The sequence below is a fragment of the Cottoperca gobio genome, chromosome 10 (genome assembly GCF_900634415.1).
Source record: "Cottoperca gobio chromosome 10, fCotGob3.1, whole genome shotgun sequence".
NCBI lineage: Eukaryota > Metazoa > Chordata > Actinopteri > Perciformes > Bovichtidae > Cottoperca > Cottoperca gobio.
The window spans coordinates 24,103,370-24,123,364 of record NC_041364.1 but is presented as its reverse complement, the minus strand read 5'-3'; positions in this window follow the sequence as shown (position 1 = coordinate 24,123,364).

The following is a 19,995-nucleotide window of genomic DNA, read 5'->3' as shown; positions in this document are numbered from 1 at the left end:
CACATACACACTGAACCCAACTGAAATGTATTGATGGTTTATGTTTTGTTTTGTTGCCCTTTGTAACAATGTTAGCCAGCTATCCAGGCTCTCCGACAGATGCGTCTAATACACATGGAAGCTCTAAATAAAGTCAGGTTTTTGCAAAAAGATAATCCACTACATAACAGAGCGGAGATTTTGATCTAATCTGAAATATTCATTTAGTATCCAGTAAACCAATAAACCCAATAACACTCATTTGTTCTCATGAATAGAGCATGAATTGCATTATTTGGATATAAGTTCTTTAGACAATTAGTATGTTATGCATATGCAATAACAATTTAGGAAATGGATAATAATAATCCATGTACTTCTGTTTGTTGTAGTGAAACAACGGCCATTTGTTTGAGGGTCGGACAAATGGGTTTTTGGTCAATTGTGAATTTTTTTCAGACTACTGGGGTATCAGAATAATGGGCCGTTGAAACAAAAGCATAGTGCCTAACACAACTAAGATCGAAGAGATATCATAAGTGTCTAATGAGATTTCATAACTGCCATGCAGGCCTTTAAATCCCCTTTTAATACTGTTATAATAATCATCCTTTTCTAATAGACACATTTGTACTGTGTTAATAAATGAGTGTGCCAGTTGTTTGTTTTCAGACAACAGTTTGGCTCCATTCATCTGCATTACTGATGAAAGATCTGATGAGCGTGTGTGTGTGTGTGTGCCACATGGGTGCATGTAAGGTTGGCCAGCTGTATGTGTAAAACCCAGCTATGATAGAGGGATGTGTCTGGACCTTAGGGAAGCAGATCTTTGGAACGTTTTTAATACCTGACAAATGCCCGATGTTGATCATAGATAAATCTGTTACTTTAGTTATTAGTCATGTACTCCGCCCTCACCGCCTTTCTAAATGATATTAAAACATGGATGCAACAAAACTTGCTCCAACTCAACTGCAATAAATCAGAAATAATCATCATCGATCCAAATTCCCTCACCCAGTCCTTCTCACTTTCCATCGTCGGCTCCAATGCCACACCCCCTCCACCCAGGTCAGCAACCTCAGAATCATCCTCGACCCCACTCTCTCGTTCTTCCCCTATGTCAACCAAAACTGCTTTTTTCCACCTCAGGAACATGCGCTCATCCGACCTTCCTTGTCCTTTATGACTGCCGAAACATCCATGCCCTCATCACTTCCAGACTCGACTACTGCAATAGCCTCCCCTATAGTTCACCCAACAAAATCACAAATAAACTTCAGTACGACCAAAACTCCGCTGCCAACCTGCTTACCTTCACCCGCCACATCACCCCTGTCCTCCCCAACCTCCACTTGTTCCTGTTTAAACACAAGATTGACTTTAAAATACTAGTCACCACCTACAAAGCCTTAAACAACCTGGCCCCTCCCTACCTCTCTGAACTCCTCCCTGACACATCCCTGCCTTCTCAGTTACTGCACCTTCCCTCTGGAATGCCCTCCCAAACCAAATCAGACAGTCAAACACTCTACCATCTTTCAAACAAGCCCTTAAAACACACCTCTTCAAGATTGCTTTCTGCTGAGGAACTCCTTCCCCCCATTTCATGACTCCGCTAGTTTTAACTGCTCTCTGTTCTGGGTTAGGTTTTTTTCTTTTGTCATTTGTTTTTCATTTCAGTTTCTTTGAGAACTGGGCACATTTCCTGTGAATTTACCTGTTTTGTAATATATCCTCTCCTTGCATGGTATCACTTTTACATTTTCACGAGTTGTCACTTCACTCGCTCAAATGTCAGCCATGTAACAGTTTCCCCTCTGTACATCGTCGTAAGATGATAACAACCTTGGCTGCACCCTGTACTCCTTGTGACCTAGTTTATATCAGCGTATTTGATGATAGGAAAGATGGCAGCGATGATACACCCTCACACTTGGTTGGCTGGTACATATTGAGCTGTAAAAAAGCCAGCAGGCTTGTCCTTGGATCAAGGCACTGGCCCATACAATTTAATGGCACATATACCCATCCTGGGTTTATTGTGTGTTTGTGAGTGATAATGTGTGTGTATTTTAATAGTACCTATAACTTGTGAAGAAACGAGCAGAGGTGAGTGGAGGGAGGTGAAGGATGCTGTTAATGCCAGAGGTTAAATGCAGCCACACTCTCACCAGTGGACAAAAGGTTTCTTATTCTAACAGTGAGTCACAGCAAATGTTTCTGTCAAAGATGAGACGCAAATTAGCTCTGACATTCGTTTCAGCTCAAAAAGGTTTTCAGAGGTGCCAAGTTAAAGCTATCTCCATACATTTTCATTTATTGTATGTTATGAGTTGGAATATGGTCAGACTGAAGCGGTTTGTCCTGATTCTGTAGGATTCCATGAACATACAGACACAAAAGAAAGAAAGAAGATATACTAGTTTAAGTGACTATACTTTATTCATGTAGGGTGTCTGTTTTCCATCTTTTTCAAATTTAAGTTTTATTCAGGGTTGCTGTATACAATGTTGCTGTAATTCATGAGAAAATACTGTAGTCCTGCTGCACCTTGATTACACTGTTGGGCACTCACTTTTCAGATTTTCCATGTCCTCTATGGTTGTCAAAACCCTGAACAACAGTTCATGCAACCTGATATCACCTTTTCACACCTCATTGTGAAATCTGGCTATGATAAAAAGAGAAGCCTCAAGTTGTTTGCTCTTTTATTCCTCCGGTCTCCCTCCTTTCCACAGCTCTGATTCCTACAGTCAGTGGATTCCAGGCCCTCGCAGGCATGACTTCATAGCAATAGGAGCAAAGAGCATTTAGCAATGTGCAGTTAGCAACGAGCTAACTCTACTCTGACAAGATGACCAATGGAGCGACTGGCTTCCTCCGCCTTGCAACGGGCATAACGCTGCAACTTTCCACAGCCCGGCTTCTCCCTTTCAACAAATTCGCTAACATGCTAAGTAACTCGCTGCATTTATGGACTGAATTTCACTGGACATAGTATTTAGCATACAGTAACTTTACATGGCTAAGTAAGCAAATAACTGCTATTCTTTTGTAAATGTTTATACATGTATTGATTTAGTTGTTGTTCACTGAGCTGTATTGTGTGATCTGTTGGTATGACCTAATGGATAACTTTAGTTGGCTTAACCGTATCGCCACGTTGTGTTAGTGTTGTAGAACAAGACAGAGTCCATGCACACAGACCATCTTTTTAACCCAGCGCCATACACGTTACCATCTCACATAATTTGTGAATTGGACTTCAAACACTTCTCCGCACGTGCTCTTCATTCATGCATGGGCGCACACACTCCCTCTCTATTACACACATACCCACACATACATAACCAAACATCCTCATTTTCCTGTAGTTTTATTTAGTTGAATTAGATAGTGTTTACTTTTTTTATTTTTTATTTTGGAACATAAGTTTAATGTTGTACAATAATGATTTCTGCCAACCTCTACTATCAAATAATTCCAAAATCTCAAGCTTTACCAGCTATTGATTGGTAATTTTGTTTAAATATTTTAATTTAATTATTTATCCGATAATTCATAGTCTAGTATATTTATAAAACTTGAGACTGCACTGGCTATCAATTTCTATTGACATGGTGTGTCCCCTTGAGGTTATTTAATATAATTGAAATCACACTAATTAATATAATTAATATTTAATTTAAATTATTTACGAATTGCTTCTGATATCCTTTTTTATATATTTTGAGCAACTGTACATACATCATTGTTGTGCCACTTTATTATCAACCACTGCTTATGATTTTATGAATATTAATGGTATTATTGATGTCGATTGTAATTAATATTTGTTAATAACCAGACTTGTTCGTACCAAATCCCAACACCACCGTGAGAACAAAATATATATTAAGATTTTTTGTTACTGTGGGGACAGAGTTAATTCCATAAAGTGTCCTTATGACTTTATCTTATTTTGCGAAGTCCACATAAATTATGGATCAATCTGTGACCACTTGTGAATAAACATCAGATGGTAGATGTAGCAAATTCTCTCTCTCTCTGAGTGCATGCTGGGAGTTTGTGGTCGAGTGAGACACTGAGCGTGTACTTTTCGATTATTCTTTTTGATTATTTCGTTAATAATGGGTGTTAATTTAACTTAATTTACTGGTGATAGTTTGATTTAGTTAACTTTTGGTGCGTTTGGGTGTGGTGTTTGGAGGTGTGTGTGGGGTTTTCTCTTGCCGGTTGGCGTCTGACGCCATGGTAAATGGAGATTTTGCCAAGCTCACGAGGAATCACGGCATAAAAGTTTCTGCCGGTTTCCCGTGTAGCGTGGAGGATAGTGGTTTAGCTGTGGGGGAAAAGGTTGGACACAGCAGTATTATGCCACTGGCGCGGATGAACAGCGCTGTTGTCATTTTCCTGGATCAGCTGGAGAAGGTGAACCACGTCATTGAGACAGGTATCATGGTGAAAGATTTGTTTGTGCAGGTGTTGCCACTCACGTGACCCGCAACCAAATTGTTATTTCTAACGTCCCTCCGTTCATAACCGATGAGTTTCTCAGCAGAGAACTGTCCAGACACGGGAAAGTTGTTTCCTCGTTGAAAATGATCTTGTCTGGATGTAAGTCTCAGTTACTTAGGCATATAGTGTCTCACCGTAGACAGCTGAATATGATTCTTAATAACCGGGATGTGGAGCGTAACCTCCGCTTCCAGAGGAGGGACACACCGCAAGAGCCTGTCCGAGGGGACCCAGCTCCTTCTGGTCCAGGAGGGGCGGCGGCCGGCGGGAGGATCTCCTCCGGCCGCTCCGGTTGTGTCCAACCTGGCGCACAAAGTGTGTCGTGTTAATTTAAGTGGTGTGGGGAAATATAATGAGTAAAAAAATGACCAAGATATTCCAGGTGAAGGAGGAGGAAGTGAGGTAAAAAAAAAAACAAGGAGGGAGAAGAGGTGCAGGTAGAGCAAGGTGGTTTTGGAGGAGAGCAGATAAAGAGGGCAGGTGATTTGGGAGGAGAGCCGGCAGAGGTGACAGGAGAGGTGCAGGTAAAGATGGCATAAAAAGAAAGGGTTACATGGAGTGAGCAGGTAGAGGAAATGGAGATGGAGGAAGAGGCAGCATCAGCACTGGAGACAGGTACAGCAAAAACCTGCTCCAAAACGTAAGAAAAGGTCAAAGAAAGCATTCAGTGATACTAAAAACAGTAAATAATAATACATTTTATTTATAGATCGCTTTTAAAAGGTACTCAAAGACGCTTTACATGTACATATAACATTAAAAATGACATTAAGAAAATCAGGACATCAACATTAAAAATACATAGAAGTAATTACACAATAAAAGCATGAGTGAGATCGGTACAGTCACGGATGTGTTTGGGGAGTGAGTTCCAGAGGGAGGGGGAGTCGATGGAGAAGGCTCTGTCACCCCAGGTCCGGAGCTTGGTCCTTTGTGGCAGGGACAGGAGGTTGGCGTCGGAGGAACGGAGGGTGCGAGAGGGAGTGTGGTGATGTAGCAGATCGGTGAGGTAGGAGGGGGGCCTGGTTGTGGAGGGCTTTGTAGGTGAGGAGGATTTTAAAATGGATGCGTTGGGGGACTGGGAGCCAGTGGAGGTTCTGCAGGATGGGGGTAATGTGGTCACAGGAGTGGGTGTGGGTGAGGACACGGGCAGCAGAGTTTTGGATGTGTTTGAGTTTTTTGATGAGTTTGGATGGTGTGCCGTAGAGGAGGCTGTTGCAGTAGTCGAGTCTGGATGAGATGAAGGCGTGGATGAGGGTTTCAGCAGCAGGGAAGGAAAGTGATGGGCGGAGACGAGCTATATTTTTTAGATGAAAAAAGGCAGTTTTGGTGAAGTGATTAATGTGGTTTGTGAAGGTGAGGTTGCTGTCAAATGACTCCAAGGTTCCAGATGTGTGGGGAGGGAGACAGAGTGGAGATGTCAATGGTAAGGGAGAAGTTATTGTTGTTTTTGCTGAGGGATTTGGGACTGATAATGAGCATGTCAAATTTATCACAGTTGAGTTTTAGAAAGTTGTTTTGCATCCAGGATTTTATTTCAGTGAGACAGTTGGTCAGAGTGGAGAGGGTTGCAGTGGTGATGGATTTTGTTGAGATGTAGTGCTGGACGTCGTCGCCGTAGCAATGGAAATGGAGGACATGGCGGTGTATGATGTGACCGAGGAGGTAGAGGATGAAGAGAGGACCAAGCACCAAACCCTGGGGGACGCTTTGGGACAGGGGAGCAGGGGAGGAGGGGCAGTAGTTGATGTCAGAAGGAAAAAAATGATACGGCTGAAAGTTTAAAAGTTTTCCTCCAACAAACTAAAAACCAACATGGTGTAAAGGTGGAGGATTACTTTCCAGATTTGGTCGTTTTTAATACCTCAGCCAGACTCCATATGAGTCAAAGAGGAGTCCGGCCTCACTGACCAATAGTATTATAGATTAAAGAAATTTGTGCTAAAAGTAAAAAAACAAATGCATATTGATGATGCGTGTTTGTTTATTTTTTGCTTTTAACATCTCAGTAGTGATGGATACTTTCAGAGTGGGTGTTTTAAATGCGAATGGAGCCAGAGTCTTAAAAAAAAGAGCGCAAAAATATGAAACTGTTAAAATTAAACACTTTTTTTTACAAGAAACGCACAGTGACAGTTTTAATGAGATAAACTGGAGGAGAGAGTGGGAAGGGGAAGTCATTTTAAGCCACAACACTTCTCTCTTCTCCAAGTCTTTTACTCCAGTCTCACTGGAGGTCGAGCATTTTATCGAGGGGAGGTTGCTTTTAGTTAAAGCACGGTTAACTTTTTACAGCTGTTTTTATAAATGTGTACGCTCCAACAATCGGTGCAGAGAGGAAGCTGTCCCATAAGAACCCACGGTGACACATATGTCACACAACCTTTAAATGTTCTGGAATGTTCCCTATACAGCTTTACCCTTGATTTTAACTTATGAAGTCCCTAAGTGACACATACTGAACATCCTGGTGGGTCATGGGCCAGGTCATGTGATTTTCTGTTGCCATAACAACATTTCCAAGATGGCCATGTGCCATGACAACACATGTGACAGAACTAGCTAAAATTAAAAAGCTTGTTTTTTGTTGCTAAAGGTAAGATTTAAGCCATTTAAGAATTAGAATTTTTACATAACATGTCCTTTATTACATTCAAACTGTTGTGAAAAAAATTCTTGATCAAATTCATATGAAACAAATAAGATAAATATCGCTGTGAAATAAATTTAAATGTCACAAATGGGACTTTAACCTTAAAATTTCTCAGAAAATCTAATGTGACACATTAGTCACAATAAGAAATATGATTATGATCTGCTCAGTTAATTTAGCTGATTCAAAGATATTTAGTTAATACATTTTATATTGATCAATTCAAAGAATATTAAAACAGAGAAAAAAGGTTTTCTACACTATAACGGTCATATTTCAATGTCATTTAATTTATTTTCTGTAGTATGCATAAGAAGAAGCAATATAGTGTTCAGGATGCACACTGTATGATACAAAGTGTGCCATAGTGGCTGAAAACATGTCACACACCCGTTTTCAGACCCTGCTGGCATCTCTACATTTCATTAATAACACTGATTTGTCAAACAGGCAAGAAAATGACAAGTGCTGGAAGATCCATCCATGACTTGCTATGTTTCGCAAACAATGCCAAGAGATCACCCCAGAGGAGCACAACTCTATTGATGAGCAAATGATGTCTTTCAGAGGGACTCGCAGCCCAATAAGGCAGTATGTCAAGGGCAAGCCCCACCCTTGGGGATAGAAAATTTGCAGTCGCTGCACTTCCTCTGGAATCCTCTGTGATTTTGTGGTCTATGAAGGTGCAACTGTGAAAAAAAACCTCACTTGGCATGGGAGGTGACGTTGTGGTCAAGCTGTGTGAAACTCTACCATCAAACCAAAACTTCAAAGTGTTTGCAGACAACTTACTTTCTTCAGAACCACTGGTGCTTGAGCTTCTTCAGTGACAGATCTACTTTGTAGGAACACTCCGCATCAATCGCTTAACTGGTTGTCAGCTGGAAGATGAGAAAAGTCTTGACAAGAGAGGCAGAGGATCTGTTGATGCCAGGGTGAAGAAAGAGGAACGCATGGCCATTGTCAAGTGGTATGACAACAGATCTGTTACCCTGATCTCATCCTACTATGCAGTTGAACCTCAAGACAAAGCTCGACACTGGAGCAAGTCAGACAAAGCATTTGTGGAAGTCCACAGGCCACACATTGTCAAAGAGTACAAAATATTCATGGACGGGATAGCATGCGTCGCAAGGCACAAGTACCACATGGGGTCACGGAGGTGGTACCTCTACCTGTTCTGGCAAACCATAATGCTGGGCCTCGTTAACGCATGGCTGACCTACCGCCGTGATCGTAAACTACTTGGTAACCACAAGCCACTGAAAAAAAAAGGAGCTTCCAGGCAGAGATCGCAACTAGCCTTATTCTGCTGCATTCACAAAGGGGCCGCCCATCACTCAATGCTACATCTCCACCACCACCTCCCAAGAGGGTTCATGCTGGAGTTCCAGATGATGATCGCGCACACCAGGTTGCACACTGGCCTGTGAAACGTGACAAGTGTGACAGTTGCAAATTCTGCAAAGTCAATGCAACCACCAAAATATGTCAGAAATGCGATGTGCGTCTTTGCTTCACTTGTTGTTTCACTTGTTACAAATGTTTCCATTTGGCCTAGGCTAAACTGCCACACATGCTGGAAACAATGGTTCAAACATGGTTCTGGTAATACATGTATTACATGCATTACATATACAATATGTTTTTGTTTCTACACTTTAAAGAAAAAAGTGTTTTTATCAGGTTTACTACGTAAGTCTTTTGCTCAGTTTTCTAAAGGCACAGTAAGTTGTTAAAAAGGACCTCCAATATGAGGCAGTCTTACTTATTTTTTTCAGTTTGCAAATTTTTGTGTTGTAAACAAATCTGAAAAATGCAAATAAAAAGACTAATTTTTTAATTCTTGGGAGGTGATTTTAACTATACAGAAAATGTGTCTTTGGATCGCAACCACGCAGAGCGTCCCAGAATGCTTTGAGGCAGCTGGTCTACTCCCATGGTCTGGTGGTTGTGTTGAGAAGGATACACACAGATGATAGTCAATAAACATGGTCTCACATTAGGGAGAATAGGATTTCCTCTGCCAGGTTGGACTGTATTTATTGTTTCAAACATAATTTAATTTTTTTTTAAACGTGCAGCATTGTCCAGCTGGTTTTATAGATCATTGATTGCTTTTATGTAATGTTTTTATTAGAAACGTTAAGCCAAAAAGTGCATATTGGCATTTTAACTCAGTTTTGACTTTTGATAAACATTTTAGACAGGTCCTTATTTATTTCTGGAGTGTTTTTAGATAGGCAGAGTCTTAGGCAGTGGTGGGACCATGGAAAAACTGAAATAAAAATGCTTTGTCAACAGCACACCCTCAATGTCATACAAGACATCACCAGAGCTATGAAAGACCTGGAGGGTGATATAGTGGAACTAGAAAAAAGTCGATAGGAGATCGAGGATATATTGAAATCCTTAAAGTTAAGAAAATGACTTTGGCCAATCTGCTAGACAAAGTACAGGGTGCACTGCTCTGGTTCCGGTTTCAAAACGCCACTGAGATGGATGCTCCCTCTAGCTTCTTCTTCGGTCTGGAGAAAAAGAACGGACAGAAGAGGGTAATCCACTCACTTCTCTCAGACACAGGGCATGAAATAACTGAACCAAGACAGATAAGAAGGCGAGCCATGAGTTTGTATTCTTCCCTCTACTCCAGTGAGTATGATGGAGATGAAACACTCCTCTGTGGGTTCTGTGGTGGATTACCTCAGGTCTCAGAGGAGACCAACTCACAGCTAGAGGGGCCGTTGACTATGCAGGAGCTGCAGGAGCTGCAGGTAGCTTTACAGGCCATGCAGGGAAGGCAAGCTCCCGGCATCGACGGCCTCAAAATCGAGTTTTTTAAAGCCATCTGGGACATTTTAACAAATGATCTTTTAGATGTTTTTATTGAAAGCCTGGCCTCTGGTTTCATGCGGATGTCCTGTCGCAGAGCCGTAATAACACTGCTGCCTAAGAAGGGAAACCTGCAGGACATCGGTAATTGGCTTCCTGTGTCTTTGCAGTGTGTGGATTACAAGCTTTTGTCCAAGGCCCTGGCCACCAGGCTGGGGGAGGCTATGGAGCAGGTCATATACTGGGATCAGACCTACTGTGTGCCCGGCAGGTCCATGGTAGACAATGTCCACCTAATTCGGGATGTTTTGGAGGTCGCCAGCTCATTGGGCATTCATATGGGTCTGATTTCTCTAGATCAGGAAAAGGCTTTTGACCAGGTTGAACACAGGAGACCCTCCACTGTGTGGAGCAACAGACTAGGTGGAGAAAGTGGACCGGGCCCACAGGGGAGGATTTTATACAAACCTCCACTCAAAAAGCGGATTGCCGACCTTCAGTGGAGGATTTTACATGGTGCTATCGCCTCAAATGCTTTTATCTCTGTTATTAATCCTGTTTTAAATAATTGTTTATTTTGTAATCTACGTGAGTCTGTCTTCTATGTTTTTAGTGTAGGAGACTCACAGAGTTCTTCTATCTTTTAACATTGGTCGTTTAATGTAGTTTTTACTGAGAGTGTTTTTATCATGGGAGCTACCTACAAAAAATATAACAATGAAAAGTGGCAGCTCCTAAACTTCATCTCAGGAGAAGCCAAAATGACATCTACATAAGTAGAAAGAACAGATTGGAAAACAGATAAGGGCAGGAGAAGAACGCTGTGTGGCTGTACAATATTAAAGCAAGACTCTGGCTCGAGTTCAGGTTTTATAAACATATAGGAGACATAGACACTTTTAAAGGGGGGGAGTGTTGATTTGGGGTGATCGGGAACGGGATATTTGATGAATGATTGGAATATTCATTGATTAAATTAGATTTCCAGGTGTGTGGCGGGGAGGCACTCGCACGGGGTGGCTTTGTAGATTGATGCGGTTCATTTTTGATGCTTTAGAAGGGTAGTGATAAAACATTTGTTATGTACTTTAAATGTGATGATCAAGGGTTAAATGTGTGTGTATATATATATTTATCTTTGTTTTTAAGCACTTTATTTTAAAGTTATTGTACAAATTAAAAATATTTAAATGAAGTGTTTTTGTTTTTTTTTTAGCATAAAAAATATCTCTGTCTGTCTCTATCTCTCTGTCTCTCTTCACGCTGAACAATTTCCCTCTTCTACTGCCCTCAATTAACTGCTCTCCTCTCATTTTGGTCTCTTCCTACATTGTCCACCCCAGTTTTCTCCCCCTTGTACAGATTTATTACACTCTGAATTGCATTTGAAAACCCTCTACTCTAGTTTTGGTTTTGGGTTAGTGCTCATACTGTGAACCTATTGTCTGCTGGAAAAGCATAGACTTGACTATTAACCCTTGTGCTTCACAAGGGACATTTTTGGCTTTTTAATTTTTCAATCATTTTGGCTGTGTCGAAGTGGCATAAGGGTTTCTTTTTAATTTTGTAAATTCTACCTCAGCTAATGCAGCCAAAATGTAGACCCATTAAAACCACAATTATTGGTCCCATGGCCATTACAGCATAACATCATGCATTCTATTGTATCAGGCTTTTAATATAGAGCCCTGGCTTTAAATTTGTTTTTGAACAATTTTGCACCAGATTGAGCCATTTTTGTACTTGTTATTTTCATTGTTTTCTGAAAACACACAAAAAAAAAGTTTAATCAAAATTGTTGCTATACATTGAAATATACCAAACGGTGGTGAGAAAAAATCCCTGACATTCATATACAGAAAAGTATTCTAGAAAAACAAATCCTAGTAAGACAGAATTGTATTAAAAGTTCCGAAAAATAACAAGAAAACTGGGCTCTGATGCCAGTGTACACCGTACCTAAGAACAACACAATATCCAAATATATATATACAGTATATTGTTCCAAAAAGTACTAAATACAAAGGAACCAACAAATACCAACACAAGTAAGCATACACACTGACTAGAGAAAGTCTTGCCAAATATGTCTGAATTTACTGCCAAGAGTTTGCAAAACACTGATGTTAAGTTAGATTTTCTGGAAGAGGATCTTCTTGCTTTCAAAATTAATTTTATTGCCAGTTGCTGCTTGGGATCACCAAAGTGCAAAGTTGCCTAAGGCAGATTTATTTTATGTATACAGCAACGAACCTAATTTCCTCTTCACACCTAACCCTTTTATGTAATCTGCACACTTGTAGACAACTTTCAGAAACGTCCTATCATAACAGGGGCCAAGACACTCCATTAACTGTGCAATTGTTATTATTTCATTTAATTATGTGTGAAAGGCAGAGGCAGTGAGAAAATATGTGTTTACAGCAAACTGGTTTAATAAAAAATTTCATTAGAGTACTTTTCACTCATTTATTACATTGCTAATAGGATGCTTTCCAAATTTCATGAAAACGGCATTAAACAAAGTGACTCTTGTTCCACTCCTTATCTTGCCATCCATCTCGCTTCCAACCCTCCTTTCTCATTACTCAGACTCCTCCACCATTTTCTCTCTCTTCCCTTCTTTCACTCTTTATTTCATCATTGCCTTCATTACTGCCTGCACTGTATATGTAATTTTCGGGCCTTTCTTGTCTCCTCATCTCCTCTCTTATTTCTTTTCTCTAATCTTCTCTGTGTTGTCCTGTTTCATTCGTCTCAAATGAAATTGATGTGGATGGGTCTTCGTTCTCTTATAACCTGCACTTTAGCTGGAGGTGCTCATTGCAGAAGCTGATTGGACAAGAGAATGTTTCACATGGTTACATCACGTCTTTGAAAAGTCAGATTTCCTAACTTGCTGCAGTGTGGCCAACAAGATACAGTGTATGTATATGTATGTGTGTGTGTTGGATTAATAATTGGAATGCAACCAGCAATGCTGGTTCAAAACATCCCGGTTCAAAATATCCCTGTTCGGAACAGGCCGATTGCTTCGTCGTCGATATCGCGGCTTTCAGCTTTCTCGAGAACCACTTGTCCAAATACTCAACACTGCACTTAGAGTTCACAAAAGTTCATTACATTACATTATAGGTCATTTAGCAGACACTCTTATCCAAAGCGATCTATCCAGCAACCTTTCCCCCTGGAGCAACTCAGGGTTAAGTACCTTGCTCAGGGGCACAATGGTGGCAGCCCTGGTATTGACTTCAGAAGTGTGAAGTGGATCAGATGGCATACAGACAGATATACATATTTCAATCGGTTAAAATAATTAAACACATTTTGTAATTCCTTTTCGACCTCTTACCTTTACTCTAGTGCTACCATCAGGTTGTCCTTTGTTCTTTTGAGTGAAATGATTTGACAATTAATGGATAGATTAGGTTGGTTTAGCTCGCCCCACTGAATGAATCGTAGCGATACTATAACTTTCCATTTAATGTCATCATAAGGTTTTTAAATCATCCAATACTTGTTGCAGGTATTTGGTAAAAAAACAAAGATATTTAATATATTTTGTTTTAGTGCGAATTAGAAAAGGCTAGCACACTAACATGCTGAACTATACATCCTCGAATCCTTGATCTTATAAATGATTTAAACGTTTGCAAACTTAAAACCTTGTTGTTTCTCTTCATAAGATCAAACATGGTAAATAGATATCCAGCTATATACTGATGGAAGTTACTGTATGTTGCGAAGTAGGAACAAAGTGAAAAGCAGAATTAATTGCAGAATTCACAAAGGCAATTAGTGAAATATATATTAATATTTAGCTAGCTACATTTAAAAGAATACTAATAATTACTCACAAAATAATTACTTGGCTTCAAAGCAGGTCAAAGGAGTTACCACTTTTACATATCTACTAAACATGCCTTGATGCCTATTTTTGATTTGCCTTTGTTCTGCACAAACCATGATTAACAATGAGATGCATTATACATTGATGTAATAGTCTGTGTCTTCCTCACAATATCCAACTCTCCTTCATCCTGTAATTGGATGTGACAACATTGAGGATCACGAGCTGTAATGTGGCCTCACATTAATGCAAGGGGTTTGAGTGTGCACATGAAAGACACTGCATTCTCTATATGTATTTAATGAATTATAAAAAGCCAATAATTCCCTCTGCAATACAATAATAAGTGACACAACAGAATAAAACTAATGCACCTTGTACCAATTAATTCTTTGTTTTTCTTAATTTTTATTCATCGAGTTTGAGCTGATCATTCAAGATAATGGAAAGGCAGTTTATATTATTTATAATATTAAAAGAAAACATTTTGAACAAATTAAATAAATAAATCCTAACCCATTTACTAGCTTTTTTTGGAGCTTCCATCCACATCTCTGAGTTTTTTGACATTTGCTCAACTGTTGTGGAGATGGCTCCATCGTAAAGTTCTGTACACGGTCAGCCTATAAAACCGTATTAATCGAGACGTTTTCCTAATGATGCCTTCTGTAAGATGTATTTTCACATTTAGTGACTTCATGGCGTTACAAGATTGTAATTTAAAGTTCTGCACACTTTGCCACGATCCGGCCTATTGACTATCCGCTGCTTTGTGTGTTCATGTCCTGCAGGCTTACGTTTGGCTGACTGCCTGATTCCATGCCATTGTCAGTTTGGTATTATTGTCCTACGTGAGCGTGACACGTTGTGATGGGCTGTGACAACTATGCCAACGTTTTCTCCCGCTCTTAGAAATTATTATTTTTTCCATGCTGGAAGGGATGACTGTCCCTTTGTCAATTTGTTCATGTCAGAGTCTTTTTGCCAAAATGTGACTGTATGTAGAGAGACAGCAGTAGAACAGTACCAGACATACTACCTTGATTGCTGTGACCGAGAGAAAAAACTACCTGCCAGAAGTCTTCAACAAAGGAAAAAGTTGAGATTATATTTCATTATTAGTAGAAAGAAAACATATCATGGACCATGGACATTCACTCCACCACAAACACAACGTAACATTTTGTCTCACCATGTGTGTTTGTGTTCATGACAGTTTGTGTGTGTCCCTCCCAACGATCCTCTGTATGACAGCCAAGTCATACTGCTGACCTGACTCTGTGCGTGTGGATTCTAATCCTTGCCAGCCATTTTTATCCGGTTGCAGTCATGGGGGGGAAAAGCACCTTTGTCCTTCAATTCAGCTACAGGCCACACACACACACACACACACACACACACACACACACACACACACACACACAGGAGCTCTCATATTACTTCAACTCATTAAATAAGAGAATGAAGGAAAATTACTGGATAAAGAAAATTAATTTTCAATGCCATGGTTAGGAATGTCACAAAGTCATGTAAATTGTATTACACTGTTTGGAACATGTTTTAGGACATTGATTATACATCACAAATAATCATTACAGAAATGACTGGAAACCAATAAGTGCCTGGAATGGTAAGAGAAACAAAATCAGTAGTGTAGTACACGTTACAAAATGGGCAGCAAAAAAAGAATATGGTGTAAGTGGTCCATAGAAAATGAGCACAATAAGACCTTTAAAGTTTTATTTTCCTAAAACAAGTGAACACATCTTTGAAAGCAGTAAGCTAAGTAACTCATTCTTGGAAGCAGTCAGTTTAAAAACAGACTGTAAGTAGATGTTGAATATTTTGTCTTTCAATCAAACTCTATAAGGACTTGAAGAGTGAGTTAAAAGTACTCCACTGATTTATCATTGCACTCTGTCAACATTGTAGGGTTAATGATGCAAATCGATTCCACAGAACCATAGACATCGTCTGCGGTCGAATACTCAAAAATGGAACCACTTTTCCTTGAACTCTTTGTAAAAGTTAATGAGGTGAAGGGAAGATGTGAGGGATATAAGAATATACATCCACCGTGCTCAGATAATCCCACTGCGCTGCACTAGGCTACGGATGTTTTTATCCATGGTATACATTGACGGTTGAACCCTTGAAATGTTGCTGCTGCAAGGAATTGTGGGATGAAAGGATTGTCGAGTGTACCCTATGCTTAAGGAGATAAGAAAGGAAACATTATGGCACCTTTCCATAGCATTTAAATAAGTTCCAGCAGATCTTATCATGACTGCCACTTAAATACTTCCGGGTCATTTCACTCAGTTAGGAACCTCCCTGAAGAAAAAGGACTATTCCACCGGAGCTATCAACTTTCTTATTGTGCGCATTCCACTTCCTCGTCAAAACCTGGTGCTGACTTCACCCACAACGCACCTTGACCGCCGACACTTTGGTCAGAGATTCAGAGGTGTAATGTTAGTAGTAGCTAATGTAACCTGCAGCCTCGAGCCTGAAGCAGAGATGAGCAGTGGGCTACAGAGGTATGGGAAGCCCACTTTTTTTCAAGCTATTTCAAACATGTGATCTTCAGACCTGTTGACAAGTTGAAAAATGTACTGAGGCCTTGTGATGTTTAAGATGAGATTTATGCAATGTATATTTTTCTAAACTTGTAAACTCTGTGTTCTGGTGTGCCGATCTGATTAGCCGGTTTGAATTGAGAGGGCGGGCTCTATAGCTATATATATGCGTGTGGTTTTTCCTTTGTTAGGGGGTTGGGAGAAAGAACAGCACCAGTACCAGGAGAAGAAATAATGTTATGTTGTGAAACAGAAGACAATATTCTATAACATATATTAGAAACTATTTTTAGATTAGCAAAATAATCAGGAGACACGTCTCTGTACCTTCTTTTGTGTGACCTCAGCATTGCACAATAAAACATCAATAATGCAATTATGTCCCATTGAAGTCACAAGCAGAATATATTTTGTTTCCTCCGTTGTTTTGGTGTCATCTGCTTGGTCCAGAAAGCCCCAAACACCAGCTCTTCTTGCTTTGTATTCTTTCCCATTCTCCACAGTGAAATGCTTTGTGGGTGGGAGGAAATCCATTTACATTTGTATTTATTTTCCCTAAATGATAAATCAATTTACCAGACACAGACAACTGTGTAACAATTACAAATTAGGTTTCTGTATCATTTTGAGAGGCAGATAATAAAATAAATAATAAGTGAGGCTCCACAGGAGTGGGGGCCATTACCATATGTAATCGGACTGAACGGGTTCCATCAAACTGCTTATCTGTTGTTAATTACCATTGTAATGGAGTAGAGGAAGGATTCAGCCTTCTCTGTCTGTTTCTTCTCTCTCTGCATGTGCTCTGCTCTATCGGGCGTTGGGATGTCGAGAGATGCTAATACATACTCATTTACGTGAGACGCATTCTGTCCTGTCTCGGTCACACACAGATATCCAGCAGATCTGTTTGTTGCCCTCTTCACATCCGTCAGGTGGTGATTGCAGCTCTCTGCCTGCTCCGTGTATCATAATTAGAAGCTTAGTCACCGCACCTCAAAGGACCCACGTTTTGACAAAAGTCACCATCCATAGACTACATACATCAAATCGAACACTTCAGCTGTGTTTCAGATTAAGTTCAGTCCTAGCTGTTGCCCGAAAATTCTGATGTAGTTGTGCTAAATATAACCGTAACTCACTGTCACTTTGCATCATGTGTAACGTCTTATTGACAAGCCTGTGCAGTTAACTGAGGCCACTGCCAACTCCTTCAACTGTCTTTTATCTCCCAGTCCTCCCTTTACTCTTGTCTTTGTCACCCTCCACTGAAACAGAGGAGGGTGACAATGCACTACAAAACCTCTTAAATAGTCTAGGAAGATCTCTCTCTGTCTAGATATTCCATACTCAATATGCATCTGAACTAATTGTGTCTTTGGGTGAAATTGACAGAATAATAACTATTGGAGTTTCTGTTAGTCATATCACCAGTTTTTTTTAATGTATTCATCTTTTTATTGTTGCCCACTTTGATAATCCCAAATATTTTACATGGCTGCCAACCAATTTCCAAAGTGTACACTGGTGTTTGTCATTTTTTAATATGCTCATTCTTACCTACAGACAAGCAGTTGCTTTCATTAATTTCATTCCAGAAAAAAAACACAATGTGACATGCAATCTATCAAATTGAACATAATTTCTCCATTTATTGGTATCAGTAATTGTAAAATTGCACATTAAAGAAAGTAAGTGTATGCTCTGGGTACTGGGCAGTGATAAAGTTTATGGACAGTTGAGTAATTTGGCTTCAACTTATTGAAAGAACACTGGGTAAAGGAGAATTTAGTATTTAACCTCTTATCGTGCGCGGGCGTGTGGTATGTGTTGTGTACATTCCATCATGCTGGATGTGATATGTTTTTTATATTTTTATAAAGCTTACAATCTCGTCTATTTAGATTTTGAGATCAAAATCACAACAGCAGGTACAATCAGCTCCTCCAACTATTAAGCACACTCAAAATCAAAATCATAACTTTGAGCTCACTTACCTATGAAGCCTCATAATTATCCTGTTTTCAGCAATAATTAAAAAAAACACTCCTGCGTCATTGCCAAATGTTCACACGGTAACATTTTGTGATCAGAAACTGTCAACTTAATATGTCGAGCGTTCAACGCTGTTCGGCGCTGTTCGGCGCTTCCTGTATGTATGGCGGACTCTTAGCGTTAGATTGTCACTTCATTTGAGCCAATTGGAGCCTCCATGGGTTATTTATAACCTTCATGAGCCAATGAGTGTCAACTTGATAAGGAAGTGCCAGCCCTCTTCTTTTGTTTACAGACTGAGCCAATACCAACCGATTCTCCAAATGACTGGCATATCGTGTAGCCAATGAACGGTTGAATCGTTTGATACCTCATTTCCTATGTTTTACTTTTGTTTTTCTTTAAGTTCAGAAGAAAATACTAAAATATTAGAAAGAAATGTGTTTATACTTCCCTTACTCTGTGTCATTACTACTAATATGGAATATGGGTATATAATAGTTATTTATGAGCAATACAAATAATAAATATTTTAATATCTCCAAATTGCACAGCTTGTGAACACCTGGCGTTACTCCTAGAAAGACCTGTCTAATATGTTAAGTTTTTATCCCTTTTATCTGAAATTTGAAGGTGAACTTGATAGCACTTGGTACTATTTTTCTATAGTGTTTTTCAGCTCGGGACTACCAGCTATACCAATCTTCAGGCATCTTTTTCAACAAAAGAATTCAGGCGGAGTGTATTTTCTTCAAATTCAGTATATTCAGACCACTATCACTCAGTGCCAGAAGTACTTGGAGTGATTCTTCACTGTTTTGCAAGAACAATAAGAGTTATCTTTTAGTAGCAATACCACAGTGTACAAATACTGCTTTACGAGCAAAAGTCATATATTCAAAAGTTAACAAACCGTACTGCCGTATATATCATTATTACTCTAGATGCTGTAATGACACGTACTGAACACAGGGATCGGACTCAAATGCCACTCAGAGACAGGATTGAGTACGGGAAAACAGTCTTTACTTGCAGCAAAAACAGGTCAGTACACAGGAAAGCAGTCAGTGAGGCAAAAATAACAAACAAGGAGACAGGAGACAGGAGACAGGAGACAGGAGACAGGAGACAGGAGACAGGAGACAGGAACACTACAGCACAGAGGTATGAAGACAAACTGGCAACAAGGGGAACAAAACACACAGACTATATACACCAGGAAGTGGGCGGGGTAACGAGACACAGGTGGAGACAGTAACGAACAGATTGGGAACACCTGGGGGCAGGAAGTAGCCATCACTGAAACGAGAGAGAACAAGTAAGTAACAAAATAAAACAGGAAGTACAAACAACAATAAACATTTAACGGACAGCAGGAACCCTGTGGCAGTGTTATGTGGCTACCTTATTGTGTACAATGTGTATACTGTTGTCAACTGATATCATGGCAAGGCACCATATTGATCAGTATACCTTTTAGATGAAAGTTTTCATCTTAATAATAACCTGTAAATATTGCATTGAATGGAAATACTCAAGTAAAGTACCTCAATATTGCAGTAAAGTACAGTAATTGATGTACTTGA